Below are 21,740 nucleotides of genomic sequence, written 5' to 3'. Positions count from 1 at the left end.
CAACTAACAGAAAGCAGAATTCCTTCCATCTTCCCACAAGCCCCCCATGTGATACCCAATTGTTGTTTCCTGGACACATCCCACACCAGGCCACGCAGGAATTCTCAGTCCCACTCTTTTCTCTTAAGGTAAATCCTTCTGAAACACTGGTCCAATGCTTCTAATGTCTAGGATCCTGTGATCAGGCCAGCACAGATTTCTCCGGTCTGACTTGGCAGGAAAGCTGCTCAGGGCAAAGGATGCTTTCCTCCATGCTGCCCGGGCACACCGGCCGAGAAGCCAGCCCTCAGCTTTACATCCTGTTCAACTTCCAACTTCCTGCAGCTGGCAGTGACCTGGTCCTCTGGCACCCACCAGACGATCTGCTGATAACATTAATAAATCCCAGCTGTAGAAAACAGTGCCTGTAACGAGGAAGGACTGGGGGTCCTGGAAGGACAGAGACCCAGGCCAGCCCTTGTCCAAATCCCATGCTGCTCCAGCTCTGGCCTGGGTTTCTTCCGGTCACCCCCAAGAACCCCAGCCTGTTCTGAACCCTGGGGAAGAGAGAGGATGCGGCCCTGGCCCCACCTTTAGGTAGCTCATGGCCATCTCTTCTGCCCCACCCACACAGGACATGGTGCAGGGACAGAATCAGCCAGGGGATGGGAGCCCCTAGTGGCCCCAAAGGGACCTTCTGTCCCCGGTGCTCAGGGCCCTAGGACTCTGTTCCCAGAAGCTGGAAGGGCTGTTTGATGGAGAAAACTTATCTGACCTGCAAGCTCAGCTCGTGTGGCGTCCCTGCCCAAGATGCCCCACCCCGCCCCCGTGATCCCGCCACAGAGACTGACTGTGCATCTCTTGGCTCCCAGCTCGAGTGCAGAGGGTGAAACAGGAACAGCTGCTGCTCTCACACTACCCAAGATCAGACAAAGGAGGAGGCTGGAATCAGATTATTGCACTGGGGTGAGGTTGGAGCTGAGAGCCTGGGGGCTTCCTGGAGGAGGTGATGCCCCAGATGAAACTTCAAGGTTAGCAGGAGGCTAACCTGATTAACAAAGGATAAACAAGGAAAAGAAGCAACCAAGTCCTACAAGATGTTCACGCATATCTGTGTGGGTTCCTGCAAGCACAGGAAAAAGTTCAGGAGATTTCACCTCCCACTGGTTACCATACACAGGGCAGAATCTGGAGGGATGGAGAGAAAGAAGGTCTGTTAATGTCCTTAGTCTCTTCTCTAATTGAATAGCTAAAACTACAAACACTACTTCAGTGATCTTACAAGGCAATCAAACTTTAATAAAAATGTAGCCGGGCGCGGTGGCTCAAGCCTGTAATCCCAGCACTTTGGGAGGCCAAGATGGGCGGATCACGATGTCAGGAGATCGAGACCATCCTGGCTAACACGGTGAAACCCCGTCTCTACTGAAAAAATACAAAAAACTAGCCGGGCAAGGTGGCGGGCGCCTGTAGTCCCAGCTACTCGGGAGCCTGAGGCAGGAGAATGGCGTAAATCCGGGAGGCGGAGCTTGCAGTGAGCTGAGATCCGGCCACTGCACTCCAGCCCGGGCGACAGAACAAGACTCTGTCTCAAAACAGAAAAAAAACAAAAACAAAAACAAACAAAAAAAAATGTAGAGGAAGGAAAGAAATGAAAATTTGAAGGAAAATTGGTCTGAAAGCAAAGATTCTAAAAATGTAATGATTTCTCTATGGGGGAGGAACGAATTTCGTCAAAAGCCTCTGGCTTTATGTCAAAACTGTTCCCCAAGAGGATGCCAAATATGAACTATGGAGCAAGCATTCCTCTCTGCCTCAGGTGACCAAGACCACGGGACTGACAGGTGGATACAGTCTGGCCACTAGGAACACCTTTAAAAAAATGTCTTGTTGCAAAACCTACAGAAAAGTTCCAAAGACATCAAACAATGAGTCCCTTTACATCTTCATCTTGATTCACCAACTGTTTAATTTTTCCTTATCCCATTTATCTATCTATAAAGACAGATGTATGTATTTCTATCCTTATGCGCCATTTGACAGTAAGCTGCAGACACCATGACACCTCACCCTAAATGTTGTGATTTTTATCTCTGAAGAAAAGGACGTTTATAAAATCATAACACCAGCTGGGCATGGTGGCTCACGCCTGTAATCCCAGCACTTTGGGAGGCCGAGGCAGGCGGATCACTTGAGGCCAGGAGTTCGAGATCAGTCTGGCAAACATGGGGAAACTCCGTCTCTACTAAAAATACAAAAAAAAAAAAAAAAAAAAATTAGCCAGGCATTGTGATCCCAGCTACTCGGGAGACTGAGACAGGAGAATCGCTTGAACCTGGAAGGTGGAGGTTGCAGTGAGCCGAGATGGCAACACAGAGCAAGACTCCATCTCAAAATACATACATACATACATACATATATACATACATACATATATACATACATACATACATACACAAAATCACAACAAAATGATCAAAATCAGAAATTCTATCACTGATAACATTTCCTATTCAAACATTACCAATTGTTGCAACAATACCTTATAGAGCAAAATGATGATGTGAAGCCTTGCCCCAGGCCGCAGAACACTTATTGAATATGAAAAAGCAGTTGTAAACAGGATGCAGCCAGGTCTCTGTCAGAGGTATTATGAACCACAAACTCCCAAAATAAGTGGAAAAGTAAAACTTAATGACAATCAGGAATAACCGCCATCACCAGGGCAAGAGTCACGTGTGACATATGACGAGGGAGGGCTGCTGGGAGGGTCCGGGCACAGCGAGAGAGGACCGTGAATCCCTGGCTGATGACAGACCTGGTCTTCGGCTCCGTGTTTAAGAAATCAGAGGTCGCATGCCCTCAGGCCCAATGGTTCCCTCTTGTTCTTGAGAGCTGGCCACATGCACCAGAGCAAACCAGGGTGCAGAATAACAGGCCTGGGTTCGTAGCTCTCAACCTGCTGGGTCCTGTGGAGAAGTTGCAACACTGCTGCAGGCCTCAGTTTCCCCATCTCTAGAGCCTGAAGACTTCCCGAAACCCGCCGGAGCTGCTAAAACATGCTCCATTTACACCAGGCTCTCCTGAAAGGGCTCCTGGGAGTGTAAAGCCCCAGCCCCTCCCGGCCATACCTCAGCATCCCGAACTAGACAATGACACCCAGCTCCCAGGTGGCCCCATCACATCAAGGACTGGTTCCTTCTGTCTTCCCAACTGTTCTGCACCCTGGCCCCTTCCTCACCCTCTGCCCACCCATTCGGCCCCATCTGCCCCTGGATGGTGGCCGCCCTCAGCCATGTGGAGTTCTGACCCAGTGTCTCTTGATCCTGGTGACGGCCACTGCTCTTCTGAGAAACAAAAAACAGTAAAACATATCCGCAGACTCTCCTTGGTTCTCCTACTGCCCTGCAGGTAAAAACCAAACTCCTTAGCCTGGACAAGGCCCTTCCTCATCTAAGCCCCCGCCTCCCCTTCCCACAAGTCCCCCCAAACTCCCCTCACCTGCCAAACTGACCAACATCAGGCGGCAGCAACACAGCACAGACACGTAGGCAAGTGACACTCTCCAGGCCACTGAGGCCCTGAAGGTTCAGAAAGGTTGAGGAACCTCCCCAAAGTCACACAGCTCCTATGTGATAGAACTGGGACACAAGTAAGTGAGCTCCAAATGGGCTCCCTTCATTCCATAATAAAAAGTAAAATGTTTCATCTCTACCAACGGTCTCAACATTCACGCTGCCTCTGGACGAAGCCTGAAAGAACACCAACACAGCAGTTCAGTGCTGGGAGTACAGGTGAATGCCATTTTTCCTTTCTGCAACACTTCCATGAATTTTGTAGACAATTTTCAAAGTTCCCAGTAGCAATACTGACGAGAAGTCAGCAGACACTGAGGGATAAGGCGTCCCCAAGCATCTCACTCATTACTCATCACTGATCCACTCTGCACAGGGGATAAAAATGGTGGCCGGCTTTCAGCCGAGGACTCACTCCAGCAGGGCTGGCACCAGGCGGGATTTCCCACCTACCCAGCTCTGCCAGGCAGATGGATGCTGCCTTAGAACACCAGCACCCTGCTCGTGCCTGGGGCATGCCTGCCAATCCGTGGCTCTCTTGGTACCTGGAAAAGACAGGATTCAAAACTCAGACTGTTTTTTCCAATTACAGTAGCAGATGCCTTGGAACTCTCTTTAGAGAGATTAAAAAGTTAAATGTAGATTGACTCAACAATCTTCTTGACCCATCAAGGCCCTTGTCCTCTCTGAACCTGTTTCCTGAGGTTTCATATAGCAGAGATAACTATCTGCCCACAAGGCTGTAAATGGAGAATCCTTACAGCAGATGAGGTCCCTTGCTCATTATAAATACAATGGTAGTTAGCATCATTATTGTTTATGGAGAACCTATTAAGTACCAGATACTTTCCAGGCATTAAAGATACAGAGATGAACAAGGTGTAATGCTGCCCTGGAATAACCAGAGATCAAGTGAGAAGAAGGGACTACAAATCTCTAACAGGCTTGAGTTTGACTTTGAGCACAGTGGGGAGCAATGGAGCCAGGTGGGTGGAAAAGGACAGGTCACCCCTTCATGCATTTCAGACCAGGTGCTCCAGAGTCAACACGGAGGACTGTCTGGCAGCAGGTTCCACGGAGGGGGCTCCTGAAGGCAGAGACAGTGCTGAGGCTGTGTCCTGGTCTGCTGGGCTATGAAGAGGCCTGAGGTGAACGATGAATACAAATATTTTAGGAGGTAAAACCAGATAGGACCTCCAGCCTAACTGAATGGGGCCAAGGAAGGATTTCCAAAGTTCAGCTGTATTGTACATTTTAATTTATTTACCAAGCTCCTCAGTACTCCTACCACAGGGCTGTTGTTCTGCAGAAACAAGACTCGGCACACTACCACATCACCCAGACACACTCAGAATGGGGCAATGGGGTCAGGGAATTAAGGGCTGGAAGATAACTCCATGTTTACAAATGGAGAAACTGAGGCTTGCAGTGGTAAAATGACTCACCCAAGGTTCCACTGAACATGCAGAAGGACCCAGGATTTGCCAGCCTGTGGGGCCAGCAAGAAATTGGAGCCTATATCAAAGTGGTGGGAAAAGCTGGGTGCCATGGCTCACACCTGTAATACTAGCACTTTTGGGGGGCTGAGGTAGATGGATCACTTGAGCCCAGAAGTTAGAAACCAGCCTGGGAAACATGGCGAAACCCTGCCTCTACAAAAAATACAAAAATTAGCCAGGCATGATGGCATTTGCCTATAGTCTCAGCTACTGGGGAGGCTGAGGTAGAAGGATCACTTGCATCCGGGAGGTTGACGCTGCAGTGAGCCATGATTTGTGCCACTGCACTCCAGCCTGGGTGACAGAGTAAGGCCCTGTCTCAAAAAAAATGTTTTTAATGGTGGGAACGGTACAAACCTTGTTGTCATGAGCAGTGACCATGTGACCATGCCTAGACACCCACTGGCATCCTGAAACCAAAAGGGAGCTTCGGGTAGGAGGGTGTTGGTAGACAAATGTCAATCTTCCCAAAGGGAAAAAACACTTAGCAAATATTGACGTAGACAAGAAGTGAGCTCCAAAGTTGGAGAGGACTTTAAGAAAGGCCATCTGATCCGACCTCCCCATTGCACAGATGGGATGTGCAGTCCAGGGAGGGCATGGCTAATCCAAATATACATAGAAGGACAGGATTTGAACCCAGCTCCCTTACTCCCAGTCCTGTGCTCTAATTACTTTGGGCCTCATACTTAGCCTAGCAACGGTTTATAAGCCACATCATCACCTACTCCAGCAAGCCCTCCATATTTGCCACAGCTTGTGCCTCTGAACATTTGGGCCTCCTGGGAAGGGTGTAAGAGAAAGAGCCTGGGCTTCCCTGTCATTTGGACCTAGAGTCAAATCCTAGATCTAGCCCTTCTGCTGTGTGACCTGCATCACCACCTCAATTCTCTGTCCTAAGGCTGTTGTGTGGATTAAACGAATTAAAGCATCCACTGCATGGTCTGGAGCAGAGCAGCCCCTCCCACAGACTTAGGCGGATAATAGCCATACTAACAATGGCTGCATCCCCCAACCATCAATGCAACCCCCTCCACTCCATCCCCAATGCCACTACCCACATCAGAGCCACCATCTTCACAGTGACCTGGGCGGCCACTGCCTCTGCACTGCCTCTGAGCCTCTGCACACGCTGCAGGCCGTTCCTCTGCCCACAACTACTCTCTTCCCCAGCCCCAGCCAAGATGCCTCAACTCAGAGTTAATTTTGCACAGAAGACGTGAGATTTACCCTAACCACTCAACCTGACGCTTCCACTTCCAAGTACATGTGTGCTGGCTTTTAAACTCAAACATGACTCCTCCCTTTCTACTTCCTGTCCAGCCCCTAACCCCGCCTCCTTGGCCATGCCTACTTCCTGCTTCCTGTTCCCGCCCCTCCTCCCTGGAGTGGAGGAATAGGAGAGAAGGAAACAGCAGCCCAAGGCTTTGATGTAATTAGCCATGTCCCCCATGGGTATAAAAAAATGATCCTTTAATGTTTTGTATCTCATTTTTGAATTGAGAGACATGGCTACCCTTCAGGTAAGCAGCTTTTCCTTTGTTACCCTACGATATGGTTTGGCTGTGTCCCCACCCAAATCTCCTCTTGAATTGTAGTTCCCATAATCCCCATGTGTGGTGGGAGAGAACCCTTGGGAGGTAATTGAATCATGGGGGCAGTTTACCCCATACTATTCTCATGACAGTGAGTAAGTTCTATTTGATGAGAATTTTACGTGGGTTCTGAATGTGTTACGAGTAGCAATTTTATCAGAAATTATTTGTGTTTGTGGGTGTGTGTGGTGGGGAATTGAAGTAGGTGGTTTTCTGATGATATTGGAAGCATTTCATGAACTGGGATATTTCGAAACTGCATCTCTTTGATGTGGCCTGGTGAAGAAGGACGTGTCTGCTTCCCCTAATGCCATGATTGTAAGTTTCTTGAGGCTTCCCCAGCCATGCAAAACTGTGAGTCAATTAAGCCTCTTTTCTTTATAAATTCCCATCTCGAGTATGTCTTTATTAGCAATGTGAGGACAGACTAACATACCCTACCATATTCTGTAGGTCATGTCCCCAGAGAGGCTTCCACTGACCTCATCCCCACACAAACCTCCCCCATCTCCCAACCTCAGAGCACCTCATACTTGATTAAGGTCCCTCCCTCTTCACACGGGATTGTTCACCAGCTGTCTCCCTGCCCCAGCACAGTGCCTGGCTCAGAGGGCACACTTGGTCATTCATTTATGAATTGTTTCTTTGGAATGTCTTCAGAATAGATTGCCACATCCAAAAAGATCAGGTTACAAAGCTGGTATAGCATATTCCCAGGAAAAAATAAAACTGGGGTATATGTTCAGAGAGTAGTTGGGAAAAGCCTAGAATGTGCTTTTCAAACCTTTGTTGCTCTTTTTCATGAAATGGTCTTAGAAGGACCCACAGGCACACCTACGTCTCCCATGCCACCTTCGCTGAAACCTCCTGGGTAGCCCTATGTGGCTGGAGAGAGGGTGAGATTCTCATCTCGAAGCCCCAGACTCACTAACTCTAACCCCTAAATGACTGCTTAACCTCGTGGGGTCTTGGAGGGTTGTTTCCTGCTACCTTGTTGCATGGTGGTTGAGAGGCTTAGAGAGGAAACTAAAGCACCCACTCAGGTGAGTACTCAGTAAATACAATAGCCAAGAGGCTGACTGGATGGAACAGGACAGGAAGGCTGAGCCCCAGACAGGGGGACCCTGCCGCATGTACTACCTCCTCCCTCCTCTACCTTCCTGACACCCCCCACAGGCACCGCCAAGGGACAACACTGCAAAGCCGCAAACCCACAGGAAACCAAGCCCGTTGCCCTGACCCAAAACCACCTCCTCTGCAAAAGGCGACCCTGCTCATTGCACCAGGCAGAGAACAAGGGAAGGGAAGTGGCCCAGGAGTGGCCCTGAGTCAGGCTGCATGGGTCTCTTGGAGTATCACTCCTGCCCCCAGACCAAAAGCAACAGTTAAACCAACAGTTGCCACTCAAAAGAGCCTATTCTCTGCCAGGTGGTGTGCTGGGCACACCTCATCTCAATCCATCCTCGAAGTCTCCTTGGAAAACAGGTAGCAGTAGTATCCCCACTTGACAGATAAGGAACCTTAGGCTCAAAGAGGTGAAGTCACTTTCTTAAAATCTATAGCTTATAAATGACAGAGTCAGGACTTGAACCCAGGTCTTTCTGAATCTAAGACCAGTTCCCAGCTGCCCAAAGAACTGTGTCTGTTTTGTTTTCTATCCCGAGGATGAGCAGCATGCCTGACATCCTCTTAGAAGCCATGCAAGAACATTTTCAGGGATAAACAGCAGGCTCCTTCCTGCACAAGCCACGGCCCTCTGAGAACAAAGCATATTGGCAGAAAATTAAGTGCCACTGAATTAGCCCCAACACTTTCATAAAACAGCAGTTTCAAAATATCCCAGTTCATGAAATGCTTCCAATATCATCAGAAAACCACCTACTTCAATTCCCCACCACACACACCCACAAACACAAATAATTTCTGATAAAATTGCTACTCGTAACATATTCAGAACCCACATAAAATTCTCATCAAATAGAAATGAGAGTTGTTTATCAACATTCAAGAGAACATAATGAAGCTTCCTTTAGAACATTCTATGCACGTGGAGTCTTCTTTCTTATTGAGATTTTCACTATAAAATTTTATCAGGTGCTTAACAGGAGAGAAACTTGGAGGCGAGGATAGGCAATGGGGACTGATACCTGTGCTACAAGAAGAATTAAGCACCATAACAACACAGCCACCCCTCTCCCATCAGATAATTTACTACAATTCAACAAACATGCACCAAATAATAACAGTCACCAAGTAATACAGTCACTGCGTAGCAGGAACTGTTCCAAACTCTCCAAATTACCTAGTATTCTGCAGCCCTGCGACATGGGTATTCTTAGTACCCTCATTTTAATGGACCAGCAGGAAGGTATGAAGTACTTTGACCAACATGACCCAATTAGCAAGTGGGTGTGGAGGTTGTAGCAAGTGGATGTTGCAGCTAATTCAGTGATATTTAATTTTCTGTCAACATGCTTTGTTCTCAGAGGGCCATGGCACATTGTGCAGGGAGGAGTCTAGCTGCTCGAGTCCCAAGCTGAGTATAAAAACTTTTTCTTTTTCAACTGCTACTTGCTGGCTCTTGGCCAACTCATTGCATCAGTTTGGAATCTCCCCTTTATTAACGTGCAAAGGCCCCTTAAGAAGTCCCAGAAAAGGCCCCAGCCATCAGGTCGTTTCCGTCTCACCTCTGCTGAAATGAGTCAAGAGACTAGCAAGTAACCACACCACCAAGAATAAGAAGGGGTAGTCAGTGACTTCCAAGTGAAGGGCAACTTCTTTTTGTGGTTTCTACATCCTTTCTACACCCGCCACCCCATGTGGGCTTGGTATGTCTACATGCTGAACAGGGCGCTCCTCCACAGACACCTACCAAGCACCTCCTATGTGCACAAGGCTTTGTGAGATGTGCTGGTAGATGCAGTTCACATTTCTCAGGCTTCCTCTCAAGAAAGCAGTTCCAGAAAGGGTGGAGGGCAGGGTCGTGCTGAGACAGGAAGAGACCAGGGGCTTGAAGAGGAACAGTAATTACAGGCCTGGAGGACATAAACCAAGATGAGCTTACTACCAGGTTACTGCCAGGTCACTATCAGGTTACCAGAAGCTCAGTATGGAAGGAAGTCCTTCTCAGGTGCAGACATTTGCAGGCTCCCCCCAACCCTTGAGGAGCTCCTAGCCAAGCAAAGGAGACACTGTAACAAGCCCAGGTGATAACTGGGAGACCAGGGGCTATGGGTGCCAGCGTGGTGAAGGAAGGGACATCCGAAGTGGGCTCTGGCAGGGGTGAAATCAGGACACGCAGATGGAGGAGCAGGGGTCAAAGAAAAGTCGATCAGCATCAGAGAGGGAGACAGGCAGCAACGCAAGCTCCGTTCATTCATTCATTCATTCATTCAACAGCATCCTAGTGCCTATTCCATGCCAGACCCTGTGCTGAGCCTCAGACATGAATCTCACACAGCCCCTTCCCTCACAGAACTCCAGCCAGTGGGGAAGAAGACTGTGAAAGGCATCAGTCACACACTGTGACCATGGCTGTGACAGACAAATGTACAGGGAAGGACCCGCCCTGGCTTTGGGAGGGTGGGTGATGCTCAAGGAGATGAGCCTGTACAGACAGGAGGAGGAGGGGTCTGGACAAGTTCAGGGAAAGCAGACAATTCCATAAGGTAAGGGACAGTGTCATGGACTAAATGTTTATGTCCCCCCAAATTGATACATTGAAACACTGTGGTGGGTAATGAGGTCATCAGGGTGAAGCTCTCATGATGAGATCAGTGACCTTATAAGAAGGGACAGGAGACCAGGCTTGGTGGCTCACACCTGTAATCCCAGCACTTTGGGAGGCCGAGGAAAGTGGATTGCTTGAGCTCAGTTCAAGACCAGCTTGGGCAACATAATGAGACCTCATCTCTACAAAAAATTTAAAAAAAATTAGTCAGGTGTGGTGGCGCACATTTGTAGTCCCAGCTACTCGGGAGGCTGAGGAGGGAGGATCACTTGAGCCAGGGAGCTCAAGGCTATAATGAGCAGAGATTGCACTACTGCACTCCAGCTTGGGTAACAGAGTGAGACCCTGTCTCAAAAAACAAAAACAAAAACAAAACAAATGAACAAAAAAGAAAACGAAAAAAAAAAGAGGGGGACACAAGAGAGCTTACTTCCTGTCTCTCTCCACCATGTGAGGGCAGAGCAAGAAGGCAGCCGCCTGTGAACCAGGAAGAGGGGCCTCACCATGAACCAAATTGTCTGGCACCGTGATCTCAGACTTCCAGCCTCCAGAATGCTGAGAAATAAGCTTCTGTTGTGTCAGCCCCTCTGTCTATGGTATTTCTGCTACGGCAGCCAAATGGTCTGAGACAGTAGGTAACAGCAGGAGCATCAGGAGATGAGGCCACGTGTGTGACAACCAGGAGTCTGTGCTTTATCCTGGGCCAGCGGGGAGCCCCTGGAGCAGTGGAGTGACAGCACGGTGTGAATTTCAGAAACATATCACCCTTTCTAGATACAACTGTTCCTTTTCCCAAACACTCCCTATAACTCCACAGCCATCCCAAGGAAGAAGGGAGCAGATATGACCTGGAGATGCCTAGGAAGGCACAGGTCCCTCAAGGTCTGCTCGCAGAGACTTGGAGGTCAGACCAGTGCCAGCTCACATGGCAGCCCTTCCTCCCGCTCAGCGGAGCTCAGCCCAGCCAGTGATGGTCCTGGAGGCTCCAGGTTCCCAGGTCCCATCTTAGTAATACGAGGACTCTTGAAGGTTGAGACAGAACAAAGAGCTAAACATGATACAGGCAGATAACAATACCACAGATATCTAGACACACAGACACAGGTGCCCTGTGAAGGGGTGCTGGCTGATGTCTAAAATGGAACAGGGGCAGGTGCGGTGGCTCACACCTATAATCCCAGCACTTTGGGAGGCCGAGGCAGGCAAATCACCTGAGGTCAGGAGTTCGAGACCAGCCTGGCCAACATGGTGAAACCCCGTCTCTACTAAAAATACAAAAATTAGCCGGGCTTGGTGGTGGGCACCTGTAATCCCAGCTACTCGAGAGGCTGAGGCAGGAGAATTGCTTGAACCTGGGAGGCAGAGGTTACAGTGAGTCAAGATTGCGCCATTGCACTCCAGCCTGGGTGACAGAGCAAGACTCTGTCTCAATGAATAAATAAGTAAATAATTTTAAAAATGAAAGTAAAATGGAACAGAAACTTCAGCACTCAGGGTGCCGGGACTTGGTTTTCAAACCACCTTCCATGGAGCCCTGGTGCTCCTTGAAGATGTTTGTGGGGGGCAGGAGTCAAAGGTTTAGAGCAACAAATGCTTGACTTCTTTTTTCTAGGTGTAATAATTTTAAACTATGAAAACATCATACCAACTCAAATGGGCTGCAAACCCAATATTAACCCGGGTAGACCCCACTGCAGGGACCTGGGCTGCCAGGTGAACACTCAGCTTTGTGCAGGGCTTGGAGGACAGTCTCTCCTGTCATCTCCAGTGAAATGCACTCTGAGAATGCAAGGCAAGTCACTCCCAAAAACAGAATCACAAATGCAGTATGCAAATCATTACGACAGAATATTTTCACAACCACAACAAAGTCCATTAATACTCAAGATGCCACAACTGTTCAGACTGCGACTGTCACCCTACACTTTTCGTTCTGACAGTTGAATTCATCAGAGCAACCTCACTGTCCTCATTAACTGACCTTATAACTAGTAAATGTTGTCAGTTTAAAGTCGTAAGATAAATGTGAGAATAAACCATCATTTCTCTGTTTTGTATATTGGAGCAGGATGGTTGAGCTATTTAAAAATTTTATTTTTGAAAAGACTTCATTTTGCAGATGGGAAAACAAACTCAAAGAGAGGTGAGGGAATCACACTGTTCTGTGAGTACCATCCCTTCTCAGTAGGCAGAAACCAGGTGCCCAGCACACAGCAGACACTCCACAAATGCCCTAGGGAGGGAAGGACTGCTCCCAGGCACCACAGGCAGGAAGCGGGCAGGACTCGAACTCAGACCTCCCCACTCCCAGCCCACTTCTGGTTTTCAGACTCTGCCGCCTTCCCTCCTTTCCTAGAAATGACAATACAGCCCACACTCAGCATCACAAGGAGGGAGAGGTGGCAAGGTCACTGTGCTATAAGAGCCAGGGTGCCTTCCCTCTTCCTCAAGAAAATACTAGAAGCCAAGCACACCTGAGCGCCAGTGTGGGATGTGTGCTACATGGACGGGAAGAGCTGCCATCTGCACTCTAGGAAACAAGGGTCTCCTGCGCTCACCTGTCGATTCAGCAAGAGAGCTGGGGTGATTGTGCCTATCGAAGGGAAGCAACCAACTGTCAATTATTTTAGAAACAGCCAAACAGAACGCATAACTACAGGATAAGGGGAGTGATGGTTAATACTATCAACTTGATTGGACCGAAGGATACAAAGCATTGTTCCTGAGTATGTCTGCCAGGATCTCGCCAAAGGAGATTCACATTTGAGTCAATGGACTGGGACAGGCAGACCTGCCCTCATTGTGGGTGGGCACCATCTAATCAGCTGCCAGCACAGCTAGAATAAAGCAGGCAGAAGCTGGAAAAAGCAGACTGGCTGAGTCTTCCGGCCTCCATCTTCCTCCCGTGCTGGATGCTTCCTGCCCTCAAACATCAGACTCCAAGTCCTTCAGCTTTTGGACTCTTGGACTTCCATCAGTGGTTTGCCAGGGGTCTCAGGCCTTGGGCCACTGACTGAAGGCTGCACTGTCGGCTTCCCCACTTTTGAGGTTTTGGGACTCAGACTGGCTTCCTTGCTCCTCAGCTTGCAGACCGTCTGATGTGGGACTTCACCTTGTGATCGTGTGAGTCAGTTCTCCCAATAAGCTTCCTTTCATATATACATCTATCCTATTAGTTCTGTCCCTCTAGAGAACCCTAATACAAGTGGGAACCAGCCCTGTCTGCCCTGGTTCTCAAACTGGAGAGCGTATTGGAATTGCTCTGAGGGCTTGTGAAAAGCCAGACCCTAGTTGCAGAATCCCTGATCCAGGAGATCAGGGCGGGGCCAGAGGACCCGTGGTTCTGATGCTGCTCCCAGATGAGGCTGCTGCTGGCCCAGGACCTCATTTTGAGAACCGTGTCTCTGATCTGTTCATTACAAACCCTCCTGATTAAGGCTCATTAAGGCAGGTATTCTAGACAATACCTTTAACAGTCCACAGCCAAGTCTTCTATCTAAACTATTAAAACTACATTGAGAAAATATTTATAGACTACAATTAAATATGAGACTAGTTCAGATTGGACATTTTTTTAAATTACCTCAGTGTGGAGGTCATTTCCCGATTGTGCTGGACAGTAAGAGGGAGCAGAGGGGCACTCCACTCAGTAACGGAGATGAAAGTGGACACGGCCAGTCACTCAACACAGTGGCTGGTTAGGGGCCACAGGAAGGAAAATGAACAAGGTGTGGTGAGAATTTCACAAGTCCCCAGCAGGGAAAGCTCCCAGCTAAAGTGAGGGGAATGGAGGAACAGCAGACGAGGCTTCCCCGGAGCTGGCCAGGGGCAGGTCAGGAGGATGGGCAGGATGCAGACTGAGGAGGTACAGCAGGGTGGGGAAGTCCAAGGAACGGGCATTCCAGGAAAGAGGGACGGTGAGCAAAAGCATGGAAGTTGGAAAAGGAGGTGGGGAGAGTCAAGGAAATAAAGTAGTCAGTTTGCAAAGGGAAGTGAAGGGGCAAGCAGGAGTGATGGAGGATGAGACAGGAAGGGAAAAGTGGGGGCCTCTGGTATCTGACTGGCAAGAATCAAACATCAGCTACAGGCCAGGCACGGCTTGATGCTACTGACTTCTAACTTCAGTGCATTGTAGTCACAGAACCTGCTTTGGTTTTTTGTTTGCTTGTTTTCTCTCCTTTTAATTTTATTGAGGTTGTATTAGGGCCTAGCATATGGTCTGTCCTGGAAAATGATTCATGGGCACTGAAGAGTATTTATTCTGATGTCATTGGTCGAGTGTTCTATAGGTTTCCTTTAGGTCTAATTGGTGTACAGTGTTGTTCAAGTTCCCTGCTCCCTTGTTGATCTCCTGTAGACTTGTTCTATCTGTTATTGAAAGTGGGTGTTGACATATCCAACTATTATTGTTGAATTACCTATTTCTCCTTTCATTTCTGTCAGGTTTTTTGTTTGTTTGCTCATTTGTTTGAGACAATCTGTCACTCTGTCGCCCAAGCTGGAGTGCAGTGGTGCAATCACAGCTCACTGCAGCCTCAGCCTCCCCAGGCTCAGGTGATCCTCTCACCTCAGCCTCCTAAGTAGCTGGGACTACAGGCACACAACACCATGCCTGGCTAATTTTGCATTTTTTTTTTTTTTTTGTAGAGACAGCGTTTCACCATGTTGTCCAAGCTGGTCTCAAACTCCTGGGCTCGAACAATCTGCCCGCCTAAGCCTCCCAAAATGCTAGGATTTCAGGCATGAGCCACCATGCCCAGCCCATTTCTGTCAGTTTTTGCTTCATGTATTTTGGTGCTCTCTTGTCAGGTGCAAATATGTTTATAATTGTTATATATTCCTGATGTATTGAACTTCTTGTCATTATAAAGTGTTGCTCTTTAGTAACTTTTTTTGTTTTAAACTCATTTTGTCTAATATCAGTATAGCCCCTTAGCTTTCTTTTGGTTGCTATTTGCATGATATATTTTTTCTCATCGTTTCACTTTCAATCTATTTGTATCCTTGAATCTAAAGTGTGTCTCCTACAGATAGTGCTATGATCTGAATGTTTATGTCCCCCCAGAATTCATATGTTTCTAGTCACCAGTATGATAGCATTAGGAGGTGAGGCATTTGGCAAGTGATTAGGTCATGAGGGTGAGCCCTCATAAGTGAGATTAGTGCCCTTGTAAAAGAAACCCTAGGGAGGTAGCTCACCCCTTCCACCATGTGAAAACACAGCAAGAAGACTGCTATCTATGGGGAGGCAGACCCTCATGAGACATTGAATCTGCCAGTGCCTTGATCTTGGACTTCCCAACCTCTAGAACTGTGAGAAATAAATTTCTATTGTTTATAAGCTATTCAGTCTAAGGTGTTTTGTCATAGCAGCCTGAAAGGGCTAAGACAGCATATACTTGGATCATATATTTTATCCCTGACAACATCTACCTTTTGATTGGCTTATTTAACCTGTTCATCTTTAATAGTATTGATATAGTTGGACTTATGTCTTCCATTTTATTTTGTTTTCAATATGCCTCATGTCTTTTTGCTCCTTTATTCTTCCATTACTGCCTTCTTTTGCACTAAATGAATCAGGTACCATGTTTGCCATGTAAGTCAGGAGCAAGGACTTCAAAGAGGTATTTCTTTTAAATTTAGATAGCAAAATTACCTTTCTGACAATGTTAAGTTTCTTAAATGGCTAATTTTCAAATCTGTCATGATTTTTTTTTCGTTTTGGTTCCAGTAAATGGGAGCCAATCAATTATTTATCCAATAGTCTCTGAACACCATCTACAAAAATGTCCACTACCAGCTTCCTGGGTTGGAAGATTGGAAGTCTACAGCTTGACCTTCTTACAAGGAGGCAGAATGGGGCCATTATATTTTCGAGATCCCCTTCGTGACATGTGGTGACTGGAAGTGTGGAGACAGCTCAGTGCTTCAGACTAAGGTGGGAAGGGATGCTCAGGATTCATAACAGAGTCACAATGATGGTGTTTTCAAATGCCGTGGCATTGTTCTCACAGACACCTGCTCACCTCTGCTCAGGAGGCTCTGATAAGCAGAGGTCCTTTCTGCACTTGCCACAATAAGCAGATAAGACACCACTCCAAACTGTTCAGCCCACATCCCTACCTAAGAGTGACTTGCCACACCCCACTTAACACACCTTGCCGCTTGACCTCTTAGCATACCCCCAAAGCCCTCTGCTCACTAACAATGATGAAGGGAAGCTACAATCCAGGAGCAAATGAATCGTCAAATTCCAAATGAACAACTTATTTATTTGGGGCACCTGAGGGCACCACATCCCTCCCCCATCTTCTGGCTAGAGCACTCCAATTTCTACTATCCTATCCAGCAATAAGACTTGTTTGTGTCTTCAGTCGGAAGTGTCTTGCATTCGTTTCTAGCCATCCCTATAGGAAAATCCAGGGCTCTGCAATGCCCAGGCTCTCACAGACTCGGTTCATCCTGGGCGCCTATGGTACTTCCTGGGAGAGACAGATCATGTCCGGAAAGCATCCATCTGCCCCGTGGTTTAAATAGATTAGGCACAATGTGGGGGCATCCAGGCCCTTTTTCAAAATAAGATATCTGGTTTGCAAAAAGAACCTCGTCAAGCCCCGAGCCTGGAAGGCTCCAAGACTTGCTGCAGAAATCCAATTACCGCTGGGCATAATGAGCTCACTCACCCAGCGCCCTGGCCCAACAACGCAGCCCTGCCAACATCCAGAAAGAAGGTTTGTCTTCCAAAGTGCATTCGGAGGGTATGGCTTGGGAGAAAGAGAAAAACCAGGCTAATGGAATAGGAAATGTGACCTTCCGGGAACACAGGCACGCGGTTTGTTTCTGAAGAACAGCCTTCTAACATTTTTCTGCTGCCTTCAACTAAAAGCAGGCTGCACCATAAGGCAGCGAAATCCCAGTCTGAGGAGGGAAAGGGAAACTTTGAGTTTTACAGAACCTTCGCAAATGTCATCTCTGGACTGATAAAACAATCTGGGGTATTCCCACCCCAAGCATTATAGTAACTGAGGCTCAGACAATTGACTGTCACTAGAGGTGGCTTCTGCAGAGAACAGAGTGATGTTTTTTTAAGCGCAGAGTGGACCTGATGCAAGCAATAGAGAGAACATACTGTGCTCCTGCTAAGGTCCCTCCCGACACTGACATTATGGGAATCTGAAACTAAAAGCCAAAAATCTATTAACCACCTACTGTGCACCTTGCCCTGGCCAGGCTCTGGGAGTTCCAGTGTGAATCAGAAAGCATTCCTACCCTCATAGAGCCCTCTGTCTAGCGGAGGAGTCAGACAAGTCACTGGCAGCTGCAACACACTGTGGCCAGGGCAGAGGGTGGCGTGGGGCAGTGAGGGCCCTGGGGTTATACCTGGCCCAGTCTGGGGATGGAGTTTTCTGGAGGAAGGCGCATGATGGATCTTAAGCACAAGTGGATGGGGCTGGGGGAGGTGAACAGGCAGATCCATCAAAGGGAACAGCATGTGCAAAGGCCCGGCTCAGTCGAGAGCAGCCGGGGGACTGTGTAGCTGGACACGGGCTCTGCTGCAGGCATGGCAGGAGAGGGAGGCAGGGTGGGTCATGCCACACTGGCAAACTCAGAGGAGAGAAGGAAGCCCCATTAGTCCATTCCCCTGCCCCTGGGCCTGTCTGAATCCAGCCCCAATGACTTCATTCACTCAATCCTCATTTGTAGAGTAAGTAAGTGGGTCTCTCCCTACTCCTGGGGCCCAAGAAGGGTGGAGGAAGTGGCACCCGAGGAGCAGTGCTCAGGAGAGGGCTATGATTCATGGGGGAAATGGCGGGAGCTGAACTGGGAGCAGACCATGGGGGGCTGCAATGCCAGGCTAAATTTACAACATGATGTTACAGGCTGCATATAGATCCTAAGATGGTTACTATAGTGAAACAGATTAACATATCTCTATCTAACATAGTTACACATTTTTCGTTGCAAGAGCAGCTAAAATCTACTTACTCAATAAAAATCCCCAATAAATGCAATTGTATTAACAAAGTTCCCATGTTGCACTTTTCCTCTGTAGACTTGCTCATCCTACACTCTTTCCATAAGTGAACAGCACCGTTAGGAGTAGCCAGAACTAGGTTGAACCCACCACTGCCATTTCCACCTGTGCAAGCTCAGATAAGTCACTCGTTCTCCAGCAATGAGGTGGTGGAGGTCCAAGGAGAGGGCTGGGAGGAAGGTCCACTGCCATCCTCGATAATCACCTGGGGCTCTTCCTGCTGACTTGTGGGCACACTCCGCCTCCCACCCCCAACCCCAGCAGGCAGCATAATGCCAGGCACCTGAGGGCAGGTGTGCACAAGGAAAGTGAGGATGACAGTGTTAGCTGACCCCTACAAATCTCAGGACAAAGTTGCCCCCAGGCATCTCTCCACATGGAGCAAGCACACACACCCAGTGACAGGGATGGGGTGATACCCCAGAATGCCGGAGCTCCCAGGGTGATGTGACATGTCTCCCTCGTGGCTCCTGGCTGAGTTGGGAACTCAGCTCACAGTCCCCTCCTGGGCCTGACAGAAAGCAGTGGAGATGGGGTCCAGAGCAGAGGGGGTTCATCAAACAAGACAGCAGGCAGCCTGCATCACATCCTGAGAATCAGCCACTCTCAGCCATCAGAGCTGGTGTGGGGCAATTCTAGGATGGGGACAAACAGGAGCTTCGCCCACACTAGGGGATGCAGGGACTGCAGAAAATGAACATGAGGTTGCAAACTCTTAAATCCTGGTGCAATGAATATTGCAAAAGGCTTACACAGGCTAGAGCCACTGAGTGGCCAAGAGGCAATGGAGTGGCCCGACACTCTTGGGCCATGCTAAAGTCATGGGCTTGACTGCCAGTGAGTGACAGCCCAGTGTGCGTCAGGCTCCAGACTCCAGACAGCTCTACCCCTGCGCTCCTCACCAGGCCTTCCCGAGGGCTCACAGCCAGAGATGCAGCTCCCAACACCCATGTGACTATCCCCTGCATCTCCCTCCTGAGGCCCTCAGAGAACTCGTCACGGGCCTTAGTAGCTGGGTCAGCCTCTGTATTTCAACTGTGGAGGCTATGGGTCCCCCTCCCCCAGAACGTAAGCTGCTGTGGGCAGAGACCTTGCCACCCCTTGTCCTAATGGGGCCCCACATCCTAGCAGGGCACAAGGTGGCCCTCAAAGGTGCATTGTCATTGTTTGTCATCCAGCTGAGCTTCTTATTTATAGAGGAGGAAACTGAAGCACAAAAACCATTTCATTAACTTGCCTGAGGTCACAGACCTCACAGAAGGCAGAGCAGGAGATTGAGCCCCATAGGCCTGAGCCTGGACCCTGCCCTCTGGAGCTTACAGCTACAGCAGCAAGGCCCAGTGGAATACAACATGCATGCCACGTGTAATTTCACAGTTTTAGTAGCCACATTTTAAAAAGTAAAAAGAAGATGAAATTAATAATACATTTCATTTAGCCCAATATACACAAAATAGCATCATTTTGAAGTGAAATTCATGTGAAAATTATTACTAAGATATTTTATATTCTGTTTTTTTCATACATCTTCAAGCCCAGGAGTGCATTTTATTTATTTATTATTTAGTTATTTATTTTGAGACGGAGTTTCACTCTTGTCACCCAGACTGGAGTGCAATGGTGCGATCTTGGCTCACTACAACCTCCGCCTCCCGGGTTTGAGCTATTCTCCTGCCTCAGCCTCCCGAGTAGTTGGGATTACAGGTGTCTGCCACCACACCCAGCTAATTTTTGTATTTTTGGTAGAGACAGGGTTTTGCCATGTTGGCCAGGCTGGTCTTGAACTCCTGACCTCAGGTGATCCACACTCCTCAGCCTCCCAAAGTGCTGGGATTACAGGCATGAGCCTCCGCATCTGGCCAGGGTGTATTTTTCACTCACAGTCCATCTCAGTCCACAGGAATCACACTGCAGTGCTTAATAGCCCCTACCAGCGAGTGGCTACTGAAATAGGACAGCTCAGCTCCAGGAGGTCCCCTGGTGGCCTCAGAGCAAGCGTAAGAGTCACCTGGCATTAGAAAACTCGTTGACAATCACAATGACCATGACTTCCACAAGTAACACCAAAAGCAGCGCCGGCTGACAAACACCTACTGCACGCAGATGCCACTGAGCCTGTTTTGGTTTTGGTCTACATCCAAAACCAACCCCAAGAGATAGGGACATGCTCTTTATTTCACAAAAGAAGGAAGTGAAGCTCAGAAAGATGAAGGAGCAAGCACTCGATCATCAGAGCTAGCAGGGTGGAGTTCAGAAATTAAGTCAGTAGCAGTGATTACTGAGTGAACACCTGCTCTGTGCCAATGTCCAAGGCTGTCAGAGGAGGGGAAACCCCACAGGCACGGTTCCTGCCCTCATAGTGCTTGATTCTAGCTTCTGGGGAGGGGAAATGACAATAAAACCATTTCTGATCATGATGATTCTCAAAAGTAAACAGGGTACTGATGGGGACCAGGGGCACAGCCACTATCTGGGACAGTCAAAAACCTCCCCAAGGAGGAGAAATTTAGGCTGAGACATTGTGGTGGTTAATATTGAGTGTCAACTTCATTGGTGAAAGATGCAAAGTATTGTTCCTGGGTGTGTCTGGGAGGGTGTTCCCAAAAGAGATTAACATTTGAGTCAGTGGACTGGGAAAGGCAGACCACCCTCAGTGTGGGTGGGTACCATCTAACCAACCGCCAGCATGGCTAGAATAAAGCAGGCAGGAGAAGATGGAAGAGCAGAGTTGCTGAGTCTTCCGGCCCCATCTTTCTCCCGGGCTGGATGCTTCCTGCCCTCAGACATCAGACTCCAAGTTGTTCAGCTTCTGGACTCTTGGACCTACACCAGTGGTTTGCCAGGACTCTCGGGCCTTTGGCCACAGGCTGAAGGCTGTGCTGTTGGCCTCCGTACTTTTGAGGTTTTGAGACCCAGACTGATCCGCCACTGGTTTCCTTGCTTCTCAACTTGCAGACGACCTATTTTGGGACTTTACTTTGTGATTGGTAAGTCAATTCTCCTTAATAAAATCCCTTGCATATACACATATATCCGATTAGTTCTGTCCCTCTAGAGAACCCTGACTAATACAGACATGAGGGATGAAAAGAAGCCAGTCTGGGCCAGGGCAGGGATGAACATTCCAGGCAGCAAGCAGCTCACACAAGTGCTCTGAGCAGGAGGAATCCAGCATGTTCCAGCAACCAAAAGAAAGGCGGCCAGGGCTCCCTGCGCTGTGCCAGCTGCCTCTCTGAGGCACTCACTCCGTTGGCCCCTACATGGTCCCTCCTGCCTCGGGGCGCTCCCACGCTCTTGCTTGGAAAATGAGGAGCCAACAAACCA

The 21,740-nt window shown here is 48.5% G+C and overlaps 1 protein-coding gene across 2 annotated transcripts in view; it reads right to left on the bottom strand.

Moving 5' to 3' along the window:
- JAKMIP1 (janus kinase and microtubule interacting protein 1) overlaps positions 1-21,740 on the bottom strand; it is a 177,899-nt gene that overhangs the window by 149,204 nt on the left and 6,955 nt on the right. The gene's annotated exons all lie outside the window — the stretch shown is intronic.

The sequence above is a fragment of the Theropithecus gelada genome, chromosome 5 (genome assembly GCF_003255815.1).
Source record: "Theropithecus gelada isolate Dixy chromosome 5, Tgel_1.0, whole genome shotgun sequence".
In the NCBI taxonomy this organism is placed as follows: Eukaryota; Metazoa; Chordata; class Mammalia; order Primates; family Cercopithecidae; genus Theropithecus; species Theropithecus gelada.
This window is presented reverse-complemented; position numbering and strand designations above follow the sequence as displayed.